The sequence below is a fragment of the Dama dama genome, chromosome 20, assembly GCF_033118175.1.
Source record: "Dama dama isolate Ldn47 chromosome 20, ASM3311817v1, whole genome shotgun sequence".
Taxonomy (NCBI): Eukaryota; Metazoa; Chordata; class Mammalia; order Artiodactyla; family Cervidae; genus Dama; species Dama dama.
The window spans coordinates 4,001,243-4,021,871 of record NC_083700.1 but is presented as its reverse complement, the minus strand read 5'-3'; positions in this window follow the sequence as shown (position 1 = coordinate 4,021,871).

The window sequence follows — 20,629 nt, the reverse complement described above, 5'->3', positions numbered from 1 at the left end:
TCTATTTTTTAATATGCTGTCTATGTTGCTAAAGCTTTTCTTCCAAGGAGCAAGCATCTTTACATTTCATGACTGCAGTCATCATTTGCAGTGATTTTGGAGCCAAAAAAAAAATAAAGCCCGTCACTGTTTCCATTGTTTCCCCATCTATTTGCAATGAAGTGATGGGACCGGATGCCATGATCTTAGTTTTCTGAATGTTGAGCTTTATGCCAACCTTTTCACTCTCCTCTTTCACTTTCATCAAGAGGCTCTTTAGTTCTTCACTTTCTGCCATAAGGGTGGTGTCACCTGCATATCTGAGGTTATTGATATTTCTCCCAGCCATCTTGATTCCAGCTTGTGCTTCATCCAGCCCAGCATTTCACATGATGTATTGTGCATATACATTAAATAAGCAAGGTGACAATATACAGCCTTGATATACTCCTTTCCCAATTTGAAACCAGTCCATTGTTCCATGTCTGGTGCCAACTGTTGCTTCTTGACCTGCATACGGATTTCTCAGGAGGCAGATCAGGTGGTCTGGTATTCCCATTTTGTGAAGAATTTTCCAGTTTGTTGTGATCCACACAAAGGCTTTAGTGTAATCAATGAAGCAGACCTAGGTGTTGTTCTGGAACTTTCTTGCTTTTCCTGTGGTCCAGCAGATGTTGGCAATTTGATCTCTGGTTCCTCTGCCTTTTCTAAATCCAGCTTGAACATCTGGAAGTTCTCGGTGCATGTTCTGTTGAAGCCTGGCTTGGAGAATTTTGAGCATTACTTTGTTAGTGTGAGCTGAGGGCAATTGGGTGGTAGTTTGAACATTCTTTGGAATTGCCTTTCTTTGGGATTGGAATGAAAACTAACCTTTCCCAGTCCTGTGTGGCCACTGCTGAGTTTTCCAAATTTCCTGGCATATTGAGTGCAGCACTTTCACAGCATCATCTTTGAGGATTTGAAATAGCTCAGCTGGAATTCCATCACCTCCACTAGCTTTGTTCGCAGTGATGCTTCGTAAAACCAGTTGATTCACACTCCAGGATATCTGGCTCTAGGCGAGTGATCACACCATTATGTCTATCTGGGTCATTAAGATCTTTTTTGTATAGTTCTTCTGTGTATTCTTGCCACTTCTTCTTAATATCTTCTGCTTCTGTTAGGTCTGTACTGTTTCTGTTCTTTATTGTGCCCATTTTTGCATGAAATATTCCCTTGGTATCTCTAATTTTCTTGAAGGGATCGCTAGTCTTTCCCATTGTATTGTTTTCCTCTGTTTCTTTTCATTGATCACTGAGGAAGCCTTTCTTCTCTTTCCTTGCTATTCTTTGGAACTCTGCTTTCAGATGGGTATATCTTTCCTTTTTTCCTTTGCCTTTCACTTCTCTTCTTTTCTCAGCTATTTGTAAGGCCTCCTCAGACAACCATTTTGCCTTTTTGCATTTCTTCTTGGGGATGGTCTCGATCCCTGTCTCCTGTACCATGATACAAATCTCCGTCCATACTTTTTCAGGCACTCTGTCTATCAGGTCTAATTCCTTGAATCTATTTGTCACTTACACTGTATAATTCTCCCTGGAGAGGGGAAAGGCTACCCACTCCAATATTCTGGCCTGGAGAATTCCATGGACTGTGTAGTCCAGAGGGTTGCAAAGAGTTGGACACGACTGAGCAGCATTCACTTTCACTTTTCATTGTATAATTGAGAGGGATTTGATTTAGGTCATACCTGAATGGTCTAGTGGTTTTCCCTCTTTCTTCAATTTAAGTCTGAATTTTGCAAAGAGGAGTTGACGATCTGAGCCATAGTCAGCTCCAGGTCTTATTTTTGCTGACTGTATAGAGCTTCTTCATCTTCGGCTGCAAAAAATATAATCAGTCTGATTTCAGTATTGACAATCTCGTGATGTTCATGTGTAGAGTCATCTCTTGTGCTGTGGGAAGAGGATGTTTACTATGACCAATGCATTCTCATGGAAAAACTCTGTTAGCCTTTGCCCTGCTTCATTTTATACTCCAAGGCCTAAACTTGCCTGTTACTCTAGGTATCTCTTACTTCTTACTTTTGTATTCCAGTCCCCTATGATGAAAAGGACACCTTTTTTTGTTGTTGTTGTTGTTAGTTCTCAAGGTCTTGGAGGTCTTCACAGAACCATTCAGCTTCAGCTTCTTCAGCATTAGTGGTTGAGCATAGACTTGGATTACTGTGATATTGAATGGTTTGCCTTGGAAATGAACAGAAATCACTTTGTCGCTTTTGAGATTGCACCCAAGTACTGCACTTTGCACTCTTTTTTTGACTATGAGGGCCACTCCATTTCTTCTAAGGGATTCTTGCCCATAGTAGTAGATATAATGGTCCTCTGAATTAAAGTTACCCATTCCAGTCCATTTTAGTTCACTGATTCCTAAAATGTTGATGTCACTCTTGCCATCTCCTGTTTGACCACTTCCAGTTTATGTTGATTCATGGACCTAACATTCCAGCTTTCTATGCAATATTATTCTTTTCAGTATCAGAATTTATTTCCATCACCAGTCACATCCACGATTGGGCATTGTTTTCACTTTGGCTCAGCCTCTTCATTCTTTCTGGAGCTATTTCTCCACCCTTCTCCAGTAGCATGTTGGGCACTTAGGCGACCTGGGGAGTTCATCTTTCAGTGTCATATCTTTTTGCCTTTTTTTTTTTTTTTTTATTGTTCATGGGATTCTTAAGGCAAGAATACTGAAATGGTTTGCCATTCCCTTCTCCAGTGAACCACGTTTTGTCAGAACTCTCCACCATGACCCATTCATCATGCGTGGCCCTACATGGCATGCTCATGGTCTACCTAAGTTAGACAAGGTTGTGATCCAAGTGATCAGTTTGGTTAATTTTCTGTAATTTTGGTTTTCTTTCTGTCTGCCCTCTGATGGATGAGGATAAGAGACTTGTGGAAGCTTCCCGATTCGAGGGATTGGCTGTCAGGGAATCTGGGTCTTGTTCTGACATGCTTGGTAAATCTTTAATCTAACTTTCTATTGATGGGTGGGGCTGTGTTCCCTCCCTGTAGTTGGCTTGAGGCCAAGCTGTGGTAGGGGCAATGGCAACCTCCTTCCAAATGGCTTATGCCAGGACTGTTGTATTCAGTGAGAGCAAGCTATGGCAAGGGTAATTGCAACCTCCTTCCAAATGGTTTGTGCCAGGACTGTTGTATTCGGTGTCCCTGACCCCACAATGGCCATGTTGACCCATGCCTCCCCTGGGGACTCTTGGACACTCACAGGCAATCTGCCTCAGTCTCCTGTGAGGGTCACTGCTCCTTTCTCCTGGTTCCTAGTGTGCACAAGGTTTTGTTTGTGCCCTCTAAGAGTCTCTTTCACCAGTCCCATGGAAGTTCTGTAATCAAGTCCCACTGGCCTTCAAGGTCAAATTCCCTGAGGGTTCTCAGTCCCTTTGCTGGATCCCCATGTTGGGAAATCTGTTGTGGGCCTTAGAACTTTCATAACAGTGTGAGAACTCCTCTGGTATAATTGATCTTCAGTTTTTGGGTTGTCTACTCGGTGGCTCTATGATGGGGCTCACACATTGTGCTTCCCCAATCTGCTGAAGCCGCAGCCCCTGTCCCCACAGCAGGCCTCTGCTGACCCATGCATCTGCAGGAGACACTCAAACACTCAAAGGCAGGTCTGGCCCAGACCTATAACCATGTTTTTAAAATGTGACCAATGTGCTGTTTGCACTAACATGAATACAAGAATCTCATTTTGAGGTGTTGTCCTCCTCTGCCCCACTCTTTCTTAAGGACGGTTAAGGGTTAATGTTATCTGCAAGGTGATGAGAGGGTAACAGGCAGGAAGGCCAGGGGTCTCCAAATGGAGGAAAGAGGCTGCAAGTGCCAGACATTTTTATCTCTCTTAAGCGGCAGGAAGAAACAAACCAGCAATATGTTTTTCCTTCTCTATACAAATTTAAAAGGAGGTTTCTCTTAAAATGCTGTGTTGCCATGACACCTGGTTTCACCTGAAGCTAACTATCCTCAAACCCTGAGTTAACCAATACATTTCTTTTTCTTACGGAAATGTTTGTCTTAAGATATGTTAATTTGCCTCAGACTCTGTAAGTTCTGCCAAATGGCCTAACCTACTTACTCAGATATTGTTCTCCTAATCTATGTAAATGAAACTATTTGTTGGTAATCTGCCCTTCTACAAGATTCAGGTCAATCGTTTTATGGCCAGGGATGAATTATCTGGTGCCGTTCTAAATTCTAAGACATTCCTTTCTTTTCATTAACAGATTGTGAGTGACTATATAACTTACAGCTAAAGACTAGGAGGGGGTACTCTTTCGGCCCCCTTCTGATGCCTGTGTCAGAAGCTTTCTCTATCTCCTTTATACTTGAATAAAACTTTATTACACAAAAGCTCTGAGCGATCCAGCCTCGTCTCTGGCCCCGGATTGAATTTGTCTCCTCCGGAGGCCAAGAATCCCGCGTCTTATCGTTCAGCGACAACCTTTCAGTAACATCTCACTTTGTTTATTTTCAAAGAAGTACAACCTAACACCTCAATCCTGGAAGTTACTGGCCAGCAAAGCTACTTGAGGGGCTGGGGCTGGACTCCTGGAGGGTAGGGAGAGGGGACAACTGGGTCACACGACATAGACAGTTTTAGTCTTAGGGATCTCACACCTGGTCACACGTCATCTGCACGTCTGTTTAAAAGGCATTAATGTTAGGGGTCTGCTGCATTTGTGTCTTGCACTTTCTCGTTTGTATGGCGTTCAGATTGTTGTGGCATACATACAGTTTTATCCTGTGTCCTCACTTACACTGAGTTATACCTGTTCCTCTGATGGCCGCAGAACTTCCAGCTGACCTCTCTTCACGCTGCGTTCAGTAGGAACTGTGCCGCATGTTGCGGAAACCTTCCCTTCCTTGGGGCTGTGAAGGTGGCTTCTGGTTCTCCGCGTTCTGAACAATGCTGTGTTGGTGTCAGGCCTTTTCTTTGCTGAAGCTTCCTTCCTGTGTTTCGTGTGTTAACAGCTGTGGGCAAACGGTGGGATTCGGGGTCTGAGGCGAGTGCAGGAGCTGGTCTGCTCTCGTCACTGCAGGGCGGCCCCTGCCCTCTCCTCCCCAGTGTGCTCAGGAGCACCGCCTTCTTTGCGGTTCTCCAGTGCTCCCTTCTCTTCCTCCACTGCTCTTCTGCCACTTGTTCCCTCTGTGCTTGGAGAGACTCGCCTTCCGCAGCCTTCACGGGGCAGTCGCTGAGTTCTTTCCTGCGTGTGGCACAGGGAAGCTGTGGGGAGCGGCCAGCTCCAGCAGGCAGGGTGGGCCAGAGTCCTCTGCTCTCGGCCACTCGTGCCTTTGAGGGCAGGGCTGCTGCTCTTTCTATGAAGTGCTGCTGCGTTTACTCTCCAGTTTCCTGAAGATCAGTCTCTGAACTGCTTTTAAAAAGCATATAAGTGCTATCCAAAAAACCAAGATTGTGGATTAGGTAAATTGATGTTAAGTATGTGTCAGAATTTATTGGTAGCAAGGGAACTAGTGGGTGACAGAAGAATGTATGGTAAAGAAAGTATGAACATGGAAGGGTTATAGAGGTGGGAAGGAGGATGCTACATAGGCAGCTAATTAAGGAAATGAATACACACACGGTTTCATTTCACAGTCATAAAAATGTGTCCACATCAGGTATTATAACAGAAGGCTGTGAGAAGACGGTATGAAATGACAAATGGCCCAGCAGAGAAAACAGAAAACCCATCCAGAAAACAGATCCTGAGCCTCAGGGTGGGCCTGCAGTTACCAATAGCAGAATGAGAGACAGGCAGCAGACATCTGATGAGTGCCAGGCAGAGACTTGTTCTGGTTTAACTGCCTACTTTCAGTGATATGTCTCAAGCTGCAAACCAAGATACAGAATATAGCTTCTCCATTTCTTAGTTTGAGGGACATTTGCTTTCTTCTGATAGTGTGGAGGTAAGAGAACTGGAAAAACCAGTCTTATGGCCCTGAAGTGATTACCTAATTATAGGTGGTGGGACTTGCCAGAAATGCCTTCCTGGTCGAGTAATTCAGATAAGTTTATTTCCTGCTCAGTAAGAAAAAAAGTCTGGAGGACAGGCATCAGGGCTGCTGAGGCATCTCTGAGGCACTGGCCCTACGAGCAAGCAGGAGAATCGTCCTATTGCCTGGGGAGGGGGAGGTTGGGGGGAGAGGCACCTGAAGCAGAGAAAACAGCCATTTACACTCTTGTTTTTCTCTCAGATTTAGAGAAATAGCGGGATCCTTAGAGGCAGCACTTACAGATGTCCTGGAAGATGCACCAAGTAACATCCTCAAAGTGACAAAGGCTATCATTAAGTGGGTTAATTCCATTCACCAAGTCTTCTTGGTGGCCTTAGCGCCCTGGGAGCACTTTGACCTTTTGCTGTCTTCCAGTAGTGTTACTTGCTCAGTCGTGTCCAACTCTTTGCAACCCCATGGATTGTAGCCTACCAGGCTCCTCTGTCCATGAAATTCTCCAAGCAAGATTACTGGAGTGGGTAGCCATTCCTGACCCAGGGATCAAACCCAGGTCTCCTGCATTGCATGCAGATGATTTACCGTCAGAGCCACCAGGGAAGTAAGTTAGACCCTGAAGATATAGTTTAAGTTCTTTTTCTTTTTTTTCTTTTTTTTTTATTTATTTGTGAGGAAAACCTAGTGTTCTAAGAAGAGAGGACCCACCTGTAGAGGCGCCTATCACAACCTAAGAGGAGGGGCCACAGCAACTCGAGAGGAGCCCTGAGTCCACAGCCAAAACTCAAGAAAAGCACTCCACAGCTACTCTCGAAAATCCACCAGGCACAATGCAGGAGGATGCCCCCACTCATCATACCTAGAGAGGAGTCACACTGCAGCAGATATCAATGCGCTACCCCACCATAATGATAAAGGGGTCTTTTGCACATTTCAGTGAGAGAGGACTCCCCTCAGATATTGCAACTAAAGAGACCCTCACCATAACTAGAAAGGAGCCTGCACACCAGAACTGGAGAGTAGCCCACCAGCACACCACAGAAAGAAGGGAAGCCATACCACACCTAGAGATAATCAACCGCCACAACTAGAGGGGAGCCCCCACTGATAACTCGAGAGGAGCTCACCAGCACACCACAACTAGAGAGAAACCCCCATGCCACAGGCAGAGAGGAGTCCCCAAGAACAATTAGAGAGGAGCCCCCCAAAGGAACTCCAGAGGAGCCCCCTGCTTCATCTCAACAGGATCTGCCGCCTCCTTTTAGAGGAGCCCCAAGCCCCCACAGCAAAATGATATGTGCCTCCTGAGACAAATAGAAAGGAGCCCACCACCACAACTACAGAGATGCCCCCACCACAACTCGAGAGCCCCATGAACAATGCAGCTAGCTTGGAATCCTTTGTCACAGTAAGAAAGTGGCACCCTGCCACCACTAGAGAGGAGCCAACACAACTAGACAGAAGCCCCCCACAACTAAACAGGAGCACCTGGAATTTGACTTAGAGAGGAACCCGCCTTAATAACAATAGACAAGCCTCCCGCCAAAACTCCAGAGGAGCCTGCATTCCTCATGTGGAGAAGAGGCCCATACACACTGCAACTATTGAGGAAAAGCCCTGCCCAACGCAACTGGAGTGGAGCTCCCTCACCACAACTAGAGAGTTGACCACCCTTCACAACTAGAGACAGTAAACCCCACCAAAATGAGCGAGGACCCCGTAGCACAAAAAGTAGAGAAGACCTCTCGCTGTGGAGCCCCGCACATGACAAACGCTACAGGAGGCACAACCACATCTCAAGAGGAGTTCCAAGTACCCTGTGAAAACTCTAGAGGAGACGTCTGACCCAACTCAAGAGAAGCCCCTGTCCACAACGGGAGAGGAGCCCTCCAAACACTGCATCTAGAGAGGAGCCTAGACATTGCAATGTCTCACTGCAGAGAGACAAGCCTCACATCACAACTAGAGACAAGACCCCCTGCACATCGCAGTGAGAGAGGAATCCCCACAGACATCAGAACTAAAGTAGAGTACCTCACTACAACTAGAGAGGGCCCTGCGCACTGCAGCTAGAAATTGGCCCCCATATTACAGCTATAGATGAGTCCACCACCACACCTAGAGAGGAGCTGACCACTGAAACTTAAGTGTAGCTCACCAGCACAACACAACTCGAAAGGATACACCATGCCACGGCTAGAAAGGAGTCCCCCACCACAATTACAGATGATTGTGTGTTAGCTGCTCAGTCATCTCCCACTCTTTGTGACCCCATGGACTGTGTAGCTAGCCAGGCTCTTCTGTCCATGGGATGATACAGGCAAGAATGCCAGAGTGAGTTGCCATGCCCTTCTCCTGGGAATCTTCCCGACCCAGGGATCAAACCCAGGTCTTCTGCATCCCAGGCAGATTCTTTACCATCTTAGCCACTGGGGGCCTACGATGAAAAGTGAAAGTGAATTTGCTCAGTATTTTCCAACTCTTTGCAACCCCGTGAACTGTAGCCTTTCAGGCTCCTCCATCCATGGGATGTTACAGGCATGAGTACTGGAGTTGGTTGCCATTTCCATCTCCAATTACAGATGAGCTCCCCAACCAAAACTCAAGAGGTGCCCCCAGCAGCAACTTGAGAGGTGACTCATGCTACAACTGGAGAGGAGCCCCAGCCACAAGCTGAGAGCCTCGTGCACCTTGCAGCTAGCTCAGAACCCCCTGTCACAACTAGAAAGGAGAACCCCTCTACAATTAGAGAGGAGCCTTCACTCAGATCATAATAAGAGAGGAGCCCCACACCACAACTAGAGGGGAGAACCCCACAGGAACTAGACATTAGCCCTGCTGATCACTGCCACTAGAGAGAAGCACACCAACACATCACAGCTAAACATAAGCTCCCTGCTATGCATAGAGAAGAGGCCAGCACACCACAACAAAAGAGGACATCCCTTGCCACAATTAGAGAGTATATTCCTTCAAGTCGCAACTGGGAAAAGTGCCCCTTCATATCACAGTCAGAGAAGAGACACCCTCACCACAGTCCAAAAGGAGTATGCTACCACATCTAGAGAGGAATCCCCGTACCACAACTAAAGAGGACCCCACCCCCACCCCCCGCCACAACTGTAGACGAGTCTGCAAACCACAACTAGAGGGGAGTGGAAACATAAATGCCAGTTGGCCCCCACTGCAACTAGAGTGGAACCCTATGCTGTAACTATACAGTAGCATACCACACATCACAACTAGACAGGAGCCAGCCTGCTAATTGCTACTAGAGAGAAGCTGCCCCACACAGCTCAAGAGAACAGCTTTCCACAACTCTAAAGGAACCCCAAGTTACCTGTCCCAACTCAAGAGGAACACCGAGCCCTCCACCACAACTTGGCTGGAGTCCTTTGCCATCACAAGGAAGGAGCCCCCAGAGACAAAGCTGGGACCCCCACCCACCACCAAAACTGGAGAGGATTCCCCTACCAAAACCAGGAGGATCCCTCTGGCACATTGTGCCTAGAGAGGAGCCCCGTGCCGCAAACAGTGATGAAGCCACTGAAGTAACTCAAGAGGAGCCCGTCACAACTGGAGCAGAGCAACCCCATGAAAACTAGTTAGGAGCCCCCAAACAAAAAGTAGAGCTAATACCCACCCCACAGAGAACCCCAGATGAGGCACCCTGCAATGAGAGAGGAGCCCCAAAACCCCTCCTGAATTTGAGAGGAGGCCTATGCCACAACTCAAGAGAAGCCCATGGCCACAACTCAAGAGGAGCCCACCTGCCAAGACTAGAGTATGCCCCTACCACAGCTAGATAGGAGACCCCAGACATTGCATCCAGAGAGGGTCCCCTCCACAGCAAAAGGAGATGAACTCGCTCCTTCAAGTCGAGTAGATGCCCCTACAAATGTCAGAAACAAACTCGCCAAAACTAGTGAGTAGATCACATGCCGCAAATAGAGAGCAGCTCCCTGAACATCGACACTTGAGAGGAGCATTCCAGCACATCGCAATTAGACAGAGGTCTCCTGCCAAAACAAGAGAGGAGGCACACACACCACAACTAAAGAGGAGGGGCCATGCCAAAATTAGAGAGTAGGCTCTCTGTTACCACACCTGGAAAGAGTGCCTGTGCAAATCACTCCCAGAGAGGAAACCCCCACCACAATTCAAGAGGAACATTCCACCACAACTCCAAAGGTGCCCCCCAACATCGCAACTATAGAAGATCCACCATAACACAACTTGAGAGGAGCCTGGACACCACAGCTAGAGAGGAGCCCACCCGACACAACTAAGTGTTGACCCCCCACACCAACTAGAGAGGCGCCCCATGCCACAGGGAGTTTAGCCGCCCACACATCACAACTAAACAGAAACCGCCCTGCACACTGCTACTACAGAGGAGCCACACCCCCAAAACTCCAGTGGAGGCCCTACCTCAACTCAAGAGGAACAGCAAGTTCCACGACGCAACTCAATTGGAGTCCCCCACCACAACTAGGGAGGAGCCCACACACTGCAACAAGAGAGGAGACCAACCAGATGCTACATAAAGAAAGGAGGCCCTGCACCCCACCCCTAGAGAGAAGCAATTCTCTCACACCACATCTAGAGGGGAGGATCCACTCCAATACTAGAGAGTAGCCACTCAAACCACAAATAGAGATGAGCCATCAAACTGCACCTAGAGAGGAGCAGCACAGCATAATACAGCAAGACAGAGTTCCCACTCCAAAACTAGAGAGGACTCCCCCAGGAAGAGTACAACTAGGTAGGGCCACCCCAGCACATCACAACTAGAGTGAAGCCAAACCACCAAAACTAGAGAGTTGAATACACCCCACAACTAGATAGTTGACATTCAGGCGTAACTAGTAAGAAGCATATCACTGCAACTACAGAGGTGCTACCCCCGCCTTAAATCGCAACTGGAGTGGAGCACCACTGCCATAACTAGAGTGGATAGATAGATAGGAACACAGATAGATAGATAGACAAGATCCCTTGCACAGATAGATAGGAGCATGCCCAACACATCACAATTAGAGAAAAGTGCCCATGCACATCAAAACTAGAGTGGAACTCCCACACGGATCATAACGAAAGAGGAAGCTAACACTGCAAGTAAAGAGGAGACCCCTGCTGCAACTAGAGATAAGCCCCCATTAGAAAGGAGCATACTCACACATCACAATTAGACAGAAGCCCCCTTCCACAAGTAGAGAGGAGCCCACCATAACACAACTAAAGAAAACACCCACTGACACAGCTAGAGAGTAGCCTCTGCACATTGCAGCTAGAAAAAGGCCCCTCACATCACAACCAGAAAGGAGCCACACCCATCAAATTTGAGAAGAGCTCTTTACTGCAACTAGAGAGGAGCCCAACTACACAACTAAGAAGGAGCCCCCTGCCACAACTAGAGAGGAGTCTGCAAACGACAACTAGAGAGGAGCTGACCCACCACAAATAAATAGTGGAAACCCACTGCAACTGGAGTGGAGCCCCATGCTGCAACTAGAGTAGAGTCCCACAAATTGCATCAAGACAGGAGCCAGCCTGCACATCACTTCTAGAGGATCTACTCCAGTGCAATTCAAGAGGAGGCTCCACCACAACTTAAAGGAACCCTGAGTCCCATGCTGAAATTCAAGAGAAATGCCAAGTTCCCCACTGCAATTCGACTGGAACACTATGCTGTAACAAGAAGGGATACCCTGGCCACAGTGACAGAGGAAACTCACTGGCAAAACTGTAGCAGATACCCCAGGCAGAAATAGAGTTGAGTTCCCCAGGACATCACACCTAGAGAGAAGTCCTTCTGCAGCATATAGAAATGAGCTCCCTGAATTAAATCGAGTGGAGTCCCTCACAACTAGAGAGAAGCCAAGCCCAGTAATATTAGTTAGGAACATCTAGCACCAAAAGTAGAGGGGACCTTTCCTGGGGAGCCACCCATACCCCAACCAGAGAGGGTACAGACCCACAACTTAAGAGGAGCCCTCCACCACAATTCCAAAGGAGCCTGCTGGACATCACACATAGAGAGGAGCTCCTCTGCTGCTAATAGAGACGACCCTTACAACACAACTGGACAGGAGCTTGCAGACCACAACTGGAGAGAATCGAACCCACCACAAGTACAGAGTTGACCCTGACCCTAACTAGAGCGAAGTCTCATGCCAAAATTAGTGAGTAGCCACCTGCACATTGTAACAAGAGAGAAGCCAACCTGCACATCCCTGCTAGAGACCAGTCACCCTAAGATATCATTAGAGGAGGCCTCGTTGCAACATGAGAGGAACTATGGGTAACCCCACCCCAACTCAAAAAGAAAACTGAGTTCCCCACCATGGCTCAAGTGGAACCCTGAGTCCCGCACTGCAACTTGAGGGGAACACTGAGCTCTTGCCACAACTCGAGGGGAGCTCTGAGTACCCTGCTGTAACTTGAAAGGAACCCCAAGATTCATGCTGCAACCTGAGAAGAACCCAGTGTTCCCAGGCACAACTCGAGTGGAAACCCAATTCCCCGGTTGCAGCTCGAGATGAACTCCGAGTTCCCCATCACAACTCAAGAGGAATCCTGAGTTTCCCACTGAGACTTGAGAGGAGCCCCGAGTTACCCTCTTCAACTCAAGAAGAGGCCCAATTCCCCTGCTACGACTCGAGATGAACACCAAGTTCCCTGTCACAAATCGATATGAACCTCAAGCACGGATGCAACTCAAGAGGATTCCCAAGAGGAGCCACCCCTACCACAATTCAAGAGGAGAACTCTACCACAACAAGAGAAGTAGCTCCATACCACAACTGAAGAGGAGGCCTCCCTTCCCACAACTAGAGAGGAGTCTGCAAGCCACAACTAGAGAGGAGTGGAAACAAAAATGTCAGCTGACCCCACTGCAACTAGAGTGGAGTCCCATGCTGTAACCATACAGTAGCCTCCCGCACATCACAAGTAGACAGGAGGCAGCCTGCTAGTCACTGCTAGAGAGGAGCTGCCCCACACAGTTCAAGAGGAGGCCCCACCACAGCTCTAAAGGAACCCCAAGTCACCTGTCCCAACTTGAGAGGAACCCCAAGTCCTCTACCGCATCTCGAGAGGAGCCCTATGCTGCTACAAGGAAGGAGTCCCCAGCGACAAAGCTAGGAGCCCCACCCCCACCCAAACTGGTGAGGATTACCCTGCCAAAATTAGATAGGAGCCCACCAGCACATTGCACCTAGGGAGGAGCCCCTCTGCTGCAAATAGAGATGTAACTTGAGACGAGCCTGTCACAACCAGAGTGGAGGAACCCCGTGAAAACTAGTGAGGAACCCCAATGCCAAAAGTAGAGAGAACAAACTCCCCATATAAAACCCTCAGAGGAGTCACCACCCCAACTAGAGAGTAGCCCCGAGTGCCCTCCTGAACTTGAGAGGAGGCCTATGCTGCAGCTCAAGAGAAGCCCATGGCCACAACGAGAGAGGAGCTCACCCGCCAAAACTGGAGAGTGTCCCACCACCACAAGAGAGGAAACCCTAGACATCGAACCTAGAGAGAGTCCCCTCCACCACAAATAGAGATGAGCTCCTGCTACAAATCAAGTACTCCCCCCTACCACCATCTGAGAGGAATAACCTTGCCACACCTAGAGAGTAGACCCCAAGCCACAATCAGAGAGCAGCCCTCTGAACATTGCCACTTGAGAGGAGCATTCCCACACATTGCAATTAGACAGAAGCCTCCTTCCACAACTAGAGAGGAGGCTCCCATGCCACAACTAAAGGGGAGGGGCCATGCCAAAATTAGAGAGCAGGCTCCCAAATATCACCCCTGGAAAGAGTGCCTGTGCACATCACTACCCGAGAGGAAACCCCCTTCCCAATTCAAGAGGAACACTCCACTGCAGCTCTCGAGGTGCCCCCCTCCCCCCCCACACACACACCATGAATAGAGAAGAGATCCCTAACACAGCTCAAGAGGACACTGTACACCACAGCTAGACAGAAGCCGAACCAACACAACTAAGAGTTGACCCCCCCACACCAGCTAGAGAGGAGACCCATGCAGGGGGGAGTTTAGCCACCTACACGTAGCAACTAAACAGAAACCACCCTGCACGTTGCTACTAGAGAGGAGCCACCATACCACAACTCAAGTGGTACCCACCTCAACTGGAGAGGAACACCAAGTCCCATGACAAAACTCAAGAGGAGTCCCCAGACCACAACTCGAGAGGAGCCCACACACTGCAACAAGAAAGGAATCCCCCCCCCCCCCCCGCCGGACACTGCATGAAGAAAGGAGGCCCCCACACCCCACCTCTAGAGAGGAGCAATCTCGTACACCGCATCTAGAGAGAAGTCTCTACACCACTGCTAGAGAGTAGCCCATCAAACCACAAATAGAGATGAGCCAGAAAGCTGCACCTAGAGAAGAGCTGCACATCACAATGCAACAAGACAGGAGTTCCCACTCCACAACTAAAGAGGCCCTCCCCAGGCACAGCACACCTAGGGAGGAGTGCTCCGGCACATCACAAACAGAGAAAAGTCCAACCGCCAAAGCTGGAGAGTTGAATACATGCCACAAATAGATACTTGACCCTCAGGCGCAACTAGAGGAGCACACCGCTGAAACTAGAGAGGTGCCCTGCCCTCCCTTACATCGCATTCAGAGTGGAAAACCACTGCCACAACTAGAGCGGACACCCCTCCCACAGGTAGATATGAGCGCGCCCCACACATCACAATTAGAAAAAAGTGCCCATGCACATCACAGCTAGAGTGGAACTCCCACACGGATCAAAACTAAAGAGGAGGCCAACACTGCAGCTGGAGAGGAGACCCCTATCACAAGTATAGATAATCCCCCCTTAACATCGCCATTAGAGAGGAGGATACCCACACGTCACAAGACAGAAGCCTCCTTCCACAAGTGGAGTGGAGCCCACCGTGTTACAGCTAAAGAGGCCTCCCATTGCCACAACTAGAGAGCAGCCTCCTGCACATTCAGGCTAGAAAAAGCACCCCGTTCACATCACAGCCAGACAGTAGCCTCCCCCATCACAGTTTGAGGAGAGCACTCTTCCACAACTAGAGAGGAGCCCCCCGACACTAGAGAGGAGTCCGCAGATGACAACTAGAGAGGAGCCGACCCACCACAAGTAGAGTGGACCCCACTGCAACTAGAGAGGAACCCCATGCTGCAACTAGAGAGTAGCCTCCCACACAATGGAGGCAGACAGGGACCAGCCTGCACAGCGCTACTGGAGAGGATCTGCCCCAATGCAGCTCGAGAGGAGGCTCCACCACAACTCTAAAGGATCCCTGAGTCACCTTCTGTAACTCAAGACGCACTTCGAGTTCCCTGCTGCAATTTGACAGGAGCCCTATGCAATAACAAGAAAAGGGGCCTCTGGCCATAATGATAGCAGGGCTCCCCAGACAAAACTGAGGCGGATTCCCCCAGAAAAACTAGAGTGGATTCCCCCAGGACGTCACACCTAGAGAGAAGCCCCTCTGCCACAAATAGACACAAGCTCCCTGAAGTAAGTCAAGGGGCGTCCTTCACAATTAGAAAGAAGCAATCCCATTAATGTTAGTGAGGAACTCCTATTGCCAAAAATAGAGGACCTCCCCCATGGCCCCAATCAGAGAGGACACAGCCCTGCAACTCGAGAGGAGCCGTCCACCACTACTCGAGAGGAACCTGATGGACATCACACATAGAGAGGAGCCCCTCTGCTGCTAACAGAGACGAACCTCACACCACAACTCGAGAGGAACCCAATGGACATCACACACTGAGAGGAGCCCCTCTGCTGCGAATAGAGACAAACCTCACACCACAACTAGAGAGGAGCTTGCACACCACAACTAGAGAGAATCAGACCCACCACGACTACAGAGTCGATCCTGACCATAACTAGAGAAATCCCATGCCAAAACCTGCACATTGCAACAAGACAGGAGCCACCCTGCACATCCCTGCTAGAGATGAATTGCCCGGAGGAAACTTGAGAGGAGGCCTCACCACAAGTTGAGAAGACCCCTGAGTACCTCCCCAGCTTGAGAGGAACCCAAGTTCCCTGCCATGCCTCAAGTGGAACGCTGAGTCCCATGCTGCAACTGGAGAGGAACACTGAATTCCCACCTCAACTAAAGGGGAGCTCTGAATCCCCTGATGCAACTCATGGGGAATCCCAAGGTCTCTGCTGCAACTTGAGAGGAACCCTGGGATCAGATTTCCACATTCTCCAGAGTGACACCCTTCACAGACCCTGAAGCGGGGGTCACACGTCCACGTTCACCAGGGTGTAACCCCTCCCAGTTCATGCACCTGGTCTCACACATCCACAGTCTCCAGGTTAACACCCCTCCCATTTCTTATACCTGGCATCACACATCCACAGTCTCCACTGTGACCCCACGTCTCAGGCTCTGCACCTGGGGTCACGTGGCCACAGTCTCCAGTGTGACTCCCCTCTTGCACCTGGGGTCACACGTCCATGGATTCCAGGGTGACACCCCTCCCAGGCTCTGCAGCTGGGGTTACTTGTCCACAGTCTCCAGTGTGACCCCACCTCACCAAACCTTGTACCTTGGGTCACATGGCCTCAGTCTCCAGGGTGACCCCATATCTCATACCCTGTACCTGGGGTCACATGTTCACGGTGGCCAGGATGACAACCCTCCCCAGATGGTGTACCTGGAGTCAGAGGGGCACAGTCGCCAGAGTTACCCCAACTTCCAGACCCTGTACCTGGGGTCACACATACACAATATCCAAGGTGAGCCCCCTTGCAGTCACTCCCCCTGGAGTCCACAGTCTCCAGAGTGACTCATCCAAAATCCTGTACCTGGGGTCACATGTCCACAGTCTCCAGTGTTTCCCCACCCTCAAGAGCCTGTACCTAGGGTCACATGTCCAGTCTCCAAGGTGACTCCCTCCCAGACCCTGCACCTGGGGTCACAAGTCCACAGTCTCCTGTGTGTGATGTCATTTCCCAGACACTGCACCTGTGGTCACAGGTCCACAGGCTCCAGTGTAACCCCCTTCTGAGACTCTGTAATTGGGATCACATGTCCTCAGTTTCCAGGGTGACTCCCCTGCCAGACCCTGTATTCTTTTCACACATCCACAGTCTCCAGGATGACCATCCTCCCATACCCTGCACCTGGAGTCACATGTCCAGTGTCCAATGTGAACTCCATTTCACACACTGCACCTGGGCTCACACGTCCACATTCTCCAGAGTGACACCCCTTGAAGACCCTTTACCTGCGGTTAAAAGTCTGCTGTCTCCAGAGTGACCCCCTCATACACTGTACCTGGGCTTACATGTCCAGAGTCTCCTGAATCAGTCCAGTCCCAGACCCTGTACCTGGGTTCAGATATCCAAGTGTCTAGGGTGACCCCATTCAGATCCTGTACCTACTGTCACATGTCCAGTCTCCAGGATGACATCCCTCTCAGACATGCACTTGTGGTCACAGGTCCAGTCTCCAGGGTGACCCTCCTCCCAGAACTTGTACCAGGTTTCCGTCCGTCCATCATCTCGATGGTGACAAACACCAGACACTGTACCTGTGGTCACACATCCACGGTCTCCAGGGTGATGACCCTCTCACTCAGTACAATGGGGGTCAAACATGTACAGTCTCCAGGGTAAAACCCATCCCAGACCCTGTATCTGGGGACACACGTCCAGTGTCCAGGGTCACCCTACCCTCCAGACCCTGTACCTGCACTCACACATGCACACCTGGGGTCACACGTCCACAGTCTCCAGGGTGACATGCCCCCAGACCTTGTAACTGGGGTCACATGGTCAAGTCAGCAGGTTGAAACCCTCCCAAATACTGTACATGTCCATGTCCACGGACTGCAGGTTGACCACCCTCCCAGACCTTGCACCTGGGGTCACATGTTCACAGTCTTCAATGTGACCCCACTCCTGCACCTTGGGTCACAAATCCACAGATTCCAGGGTGACACCCCTCCCAGACCCTGTACCTGGGGTCACACGTGCACTGTCTCCAGGGTGACACTAACACACCAGACCATGTATCTGTGGTTACCTGTCCACAGTCATAGGGTGACCCCACCTCACCACACCTTTTTATCTCAGGTCGCACATCCAGTCTCCAGGGTGAGCCTCTCCCTCCAGACCCTGCTTCTGGGGTACACATACATAGTCTCCAGGATGACACCACCCACACCCTATACTACGGTTCACACGTCCACAGTCTCCAGGTTGACCCCACCACACCAAACCATGCAACTAGGGTCACATGTCCACAGCCTCCAGGGTGACACCCTCCCAGATGCTGTAACCATGTCACATATCTACAGTCACCTGGGTGACTCATCCAGAACTCTGTACCTGGGGTCACACAACACAGTCTCCATGGTGACCTCTACCAAACCTGTACCTGAGGTCACATGTCCACACTCTCCATGGTGACCTTCCCCAGACCCTGTACCTGGGGTCATATATCCACGGTCTCCTGGGTTACCCCACTTTCCTTACCATGCACCTGGGGTCACACTTCCACAGTCTCCAGAGTGACCCCCTCCAAAACCCTGTACCTGGTACCACAATTCCACAGTCTCCAGGATGGCCCCACCCTCAATACCCTGAACCTGGGGTCACAAGTCCACTGTCTCCAGGGTGATTTCACTTCCCAGACCCTGCACTTGGGGTCACATGTCCAGAGTCTCCAGGGTTGAGAGGGTAACAGGCAGGAAGGCCAGGGTTCTCCAAATAGAGGAAATAGGCTGCAAGTGTCAGACATTTTTATCTCTCTTAAGCAGCAGGAGGAAACAAACTAGTGATATTTTTCCTTCTCTATACAAATTTAAGAGGAGGTTTCTCTTAAAATACTGTATTGCCATGACACCTGGTTTCACCTGAAGCTAACTATTCTCAAACCTTGAATTAACCAATACATTTTTCTTATGGAAATGTTTGTCTTAAGCTATGTTAATGTGCTATGCATTTACCCCAGACTCTGTCTTCAAGTCGGGTTCTGCCAAATGGCTCAGAACCTACTTGACAAACCAGTATGTTACATTCAGATATTGTTCCCCTAATCTATGTAAACAAAACTATTTGTATGGTAATCTGCCCTTCTACAAGATTCAAGTCAATCATTTTGTGGCCTGGGATGAATCATCTGGTGCCAGGATTATCACAAAATACATCTTATGGATGAGGGGCTTGGTGCCATTCTGAGTTTTAAGACATTCTTTTCATTAACAGACTGCTAGTGACTATATAACATCCAGCTGAAGACTAGCAGGGGGGGCACTCTTTCTGCCCCTTCTGATGCCTATGTCATTCTATCTCCTTTATACTTTAATAAAACTTTATTACACAAAAGCTCTGAGCGATCCAGCCTCGTCTCTGGCCCTGGATTGAATTCGTCTCCTCCGGAGGCCAAGAATCCCGGCGTCTTATCATTCAGCAGTAAGCTTTCAGAGTGACCCCACCTCCCAGAAGCTGTGCCTAGGGTGAAATGTCCACAGTCTTCAGGATGACCCCAACTCCCAGAACCTGTACCTGGGATCACACTTCCTTAGTCTCAGGTTGACCCGACCTCCCAGACACTGCACCTAGTGTTCCACATCCCAGGTCGCCAGGTTTACCCCTTCCAAAACCCTGTAATGGAGGTCACATGTCCACAGTTTCTTATGTATCACCATTTCCCAGACCGTGCACCTGGGTCACACATACTCAGGCTCCATGGTGAAACCCTTGCAGACCCTGCACCTGGAGTCACATATCCAGTCTCCTGGGTGACCCCTCCCTAACCTGTACCTGGGGTCACATGTCCACACTCTCCATGGTAACCACCCCCAGACCCTGTACCTGGAGTCATATATCTACAGTCTCCTGGTTTACCCCACTTCCCATACCATGAACCTGGGATCACATCTCCAAAGTCTCCAGAGTGACACACCTCCAAAGTCTCCAGAGCTTCTTCCAAAGATCTCCAGAGCTTCTGCCAGAGCTAGCTTTGCTCCACGCTTCAGCATTTCACAGGCCAGCAGCTGGCCTGCCACTCCTCGCCGGGGGCCCATGGGAGGTGCCAGGTGCCCTTGGCCAGGTGACCCCAGCATGGCACCCTGCCGCCTCAGACACACTCCCGCAGCTTCCTTCCCCATGGGCAGGATGGAGCTGACCTAGGAATGTGTTTGCAAGGCTCAGAGAGTGCAGGGAGACACACGGCCCTGACTCGGATATTGAGGCCCTTGGAGTAGGCCTGGAGGTCTGGTGTCCCAGGAGCCACACACTGGCTGCCAGATAGAGGCCTGACAACCCACTCTCTGGGGCTGCGGTTCCTGCCTCCAAGGAAAAGAGATTCCTCAGCTGCCTACAGGCAGAGGGTCAGACCCGGATGGGAAGGGCTGGCTGGGAGGTCACGTCTCAGTGGCAATGGCCCCTGAGGCCCTGTGCCCAGGGAGGGCTCCCACACTCCCAGGGATGTCAAGGCAACCTCCACACGGCTGTTCCATCATGTTTGCTCTGCAGGAGAGAGCTCGTGAGCCTAGGTGTGTCTGGAATGTTCTTGGATCCTGTGGGGAATCACCCTGTGCATTCACCTACTTAGGCCCAAAACACGCCATTTTCTCCCGGGGAGCCCTAACGGGGTGCA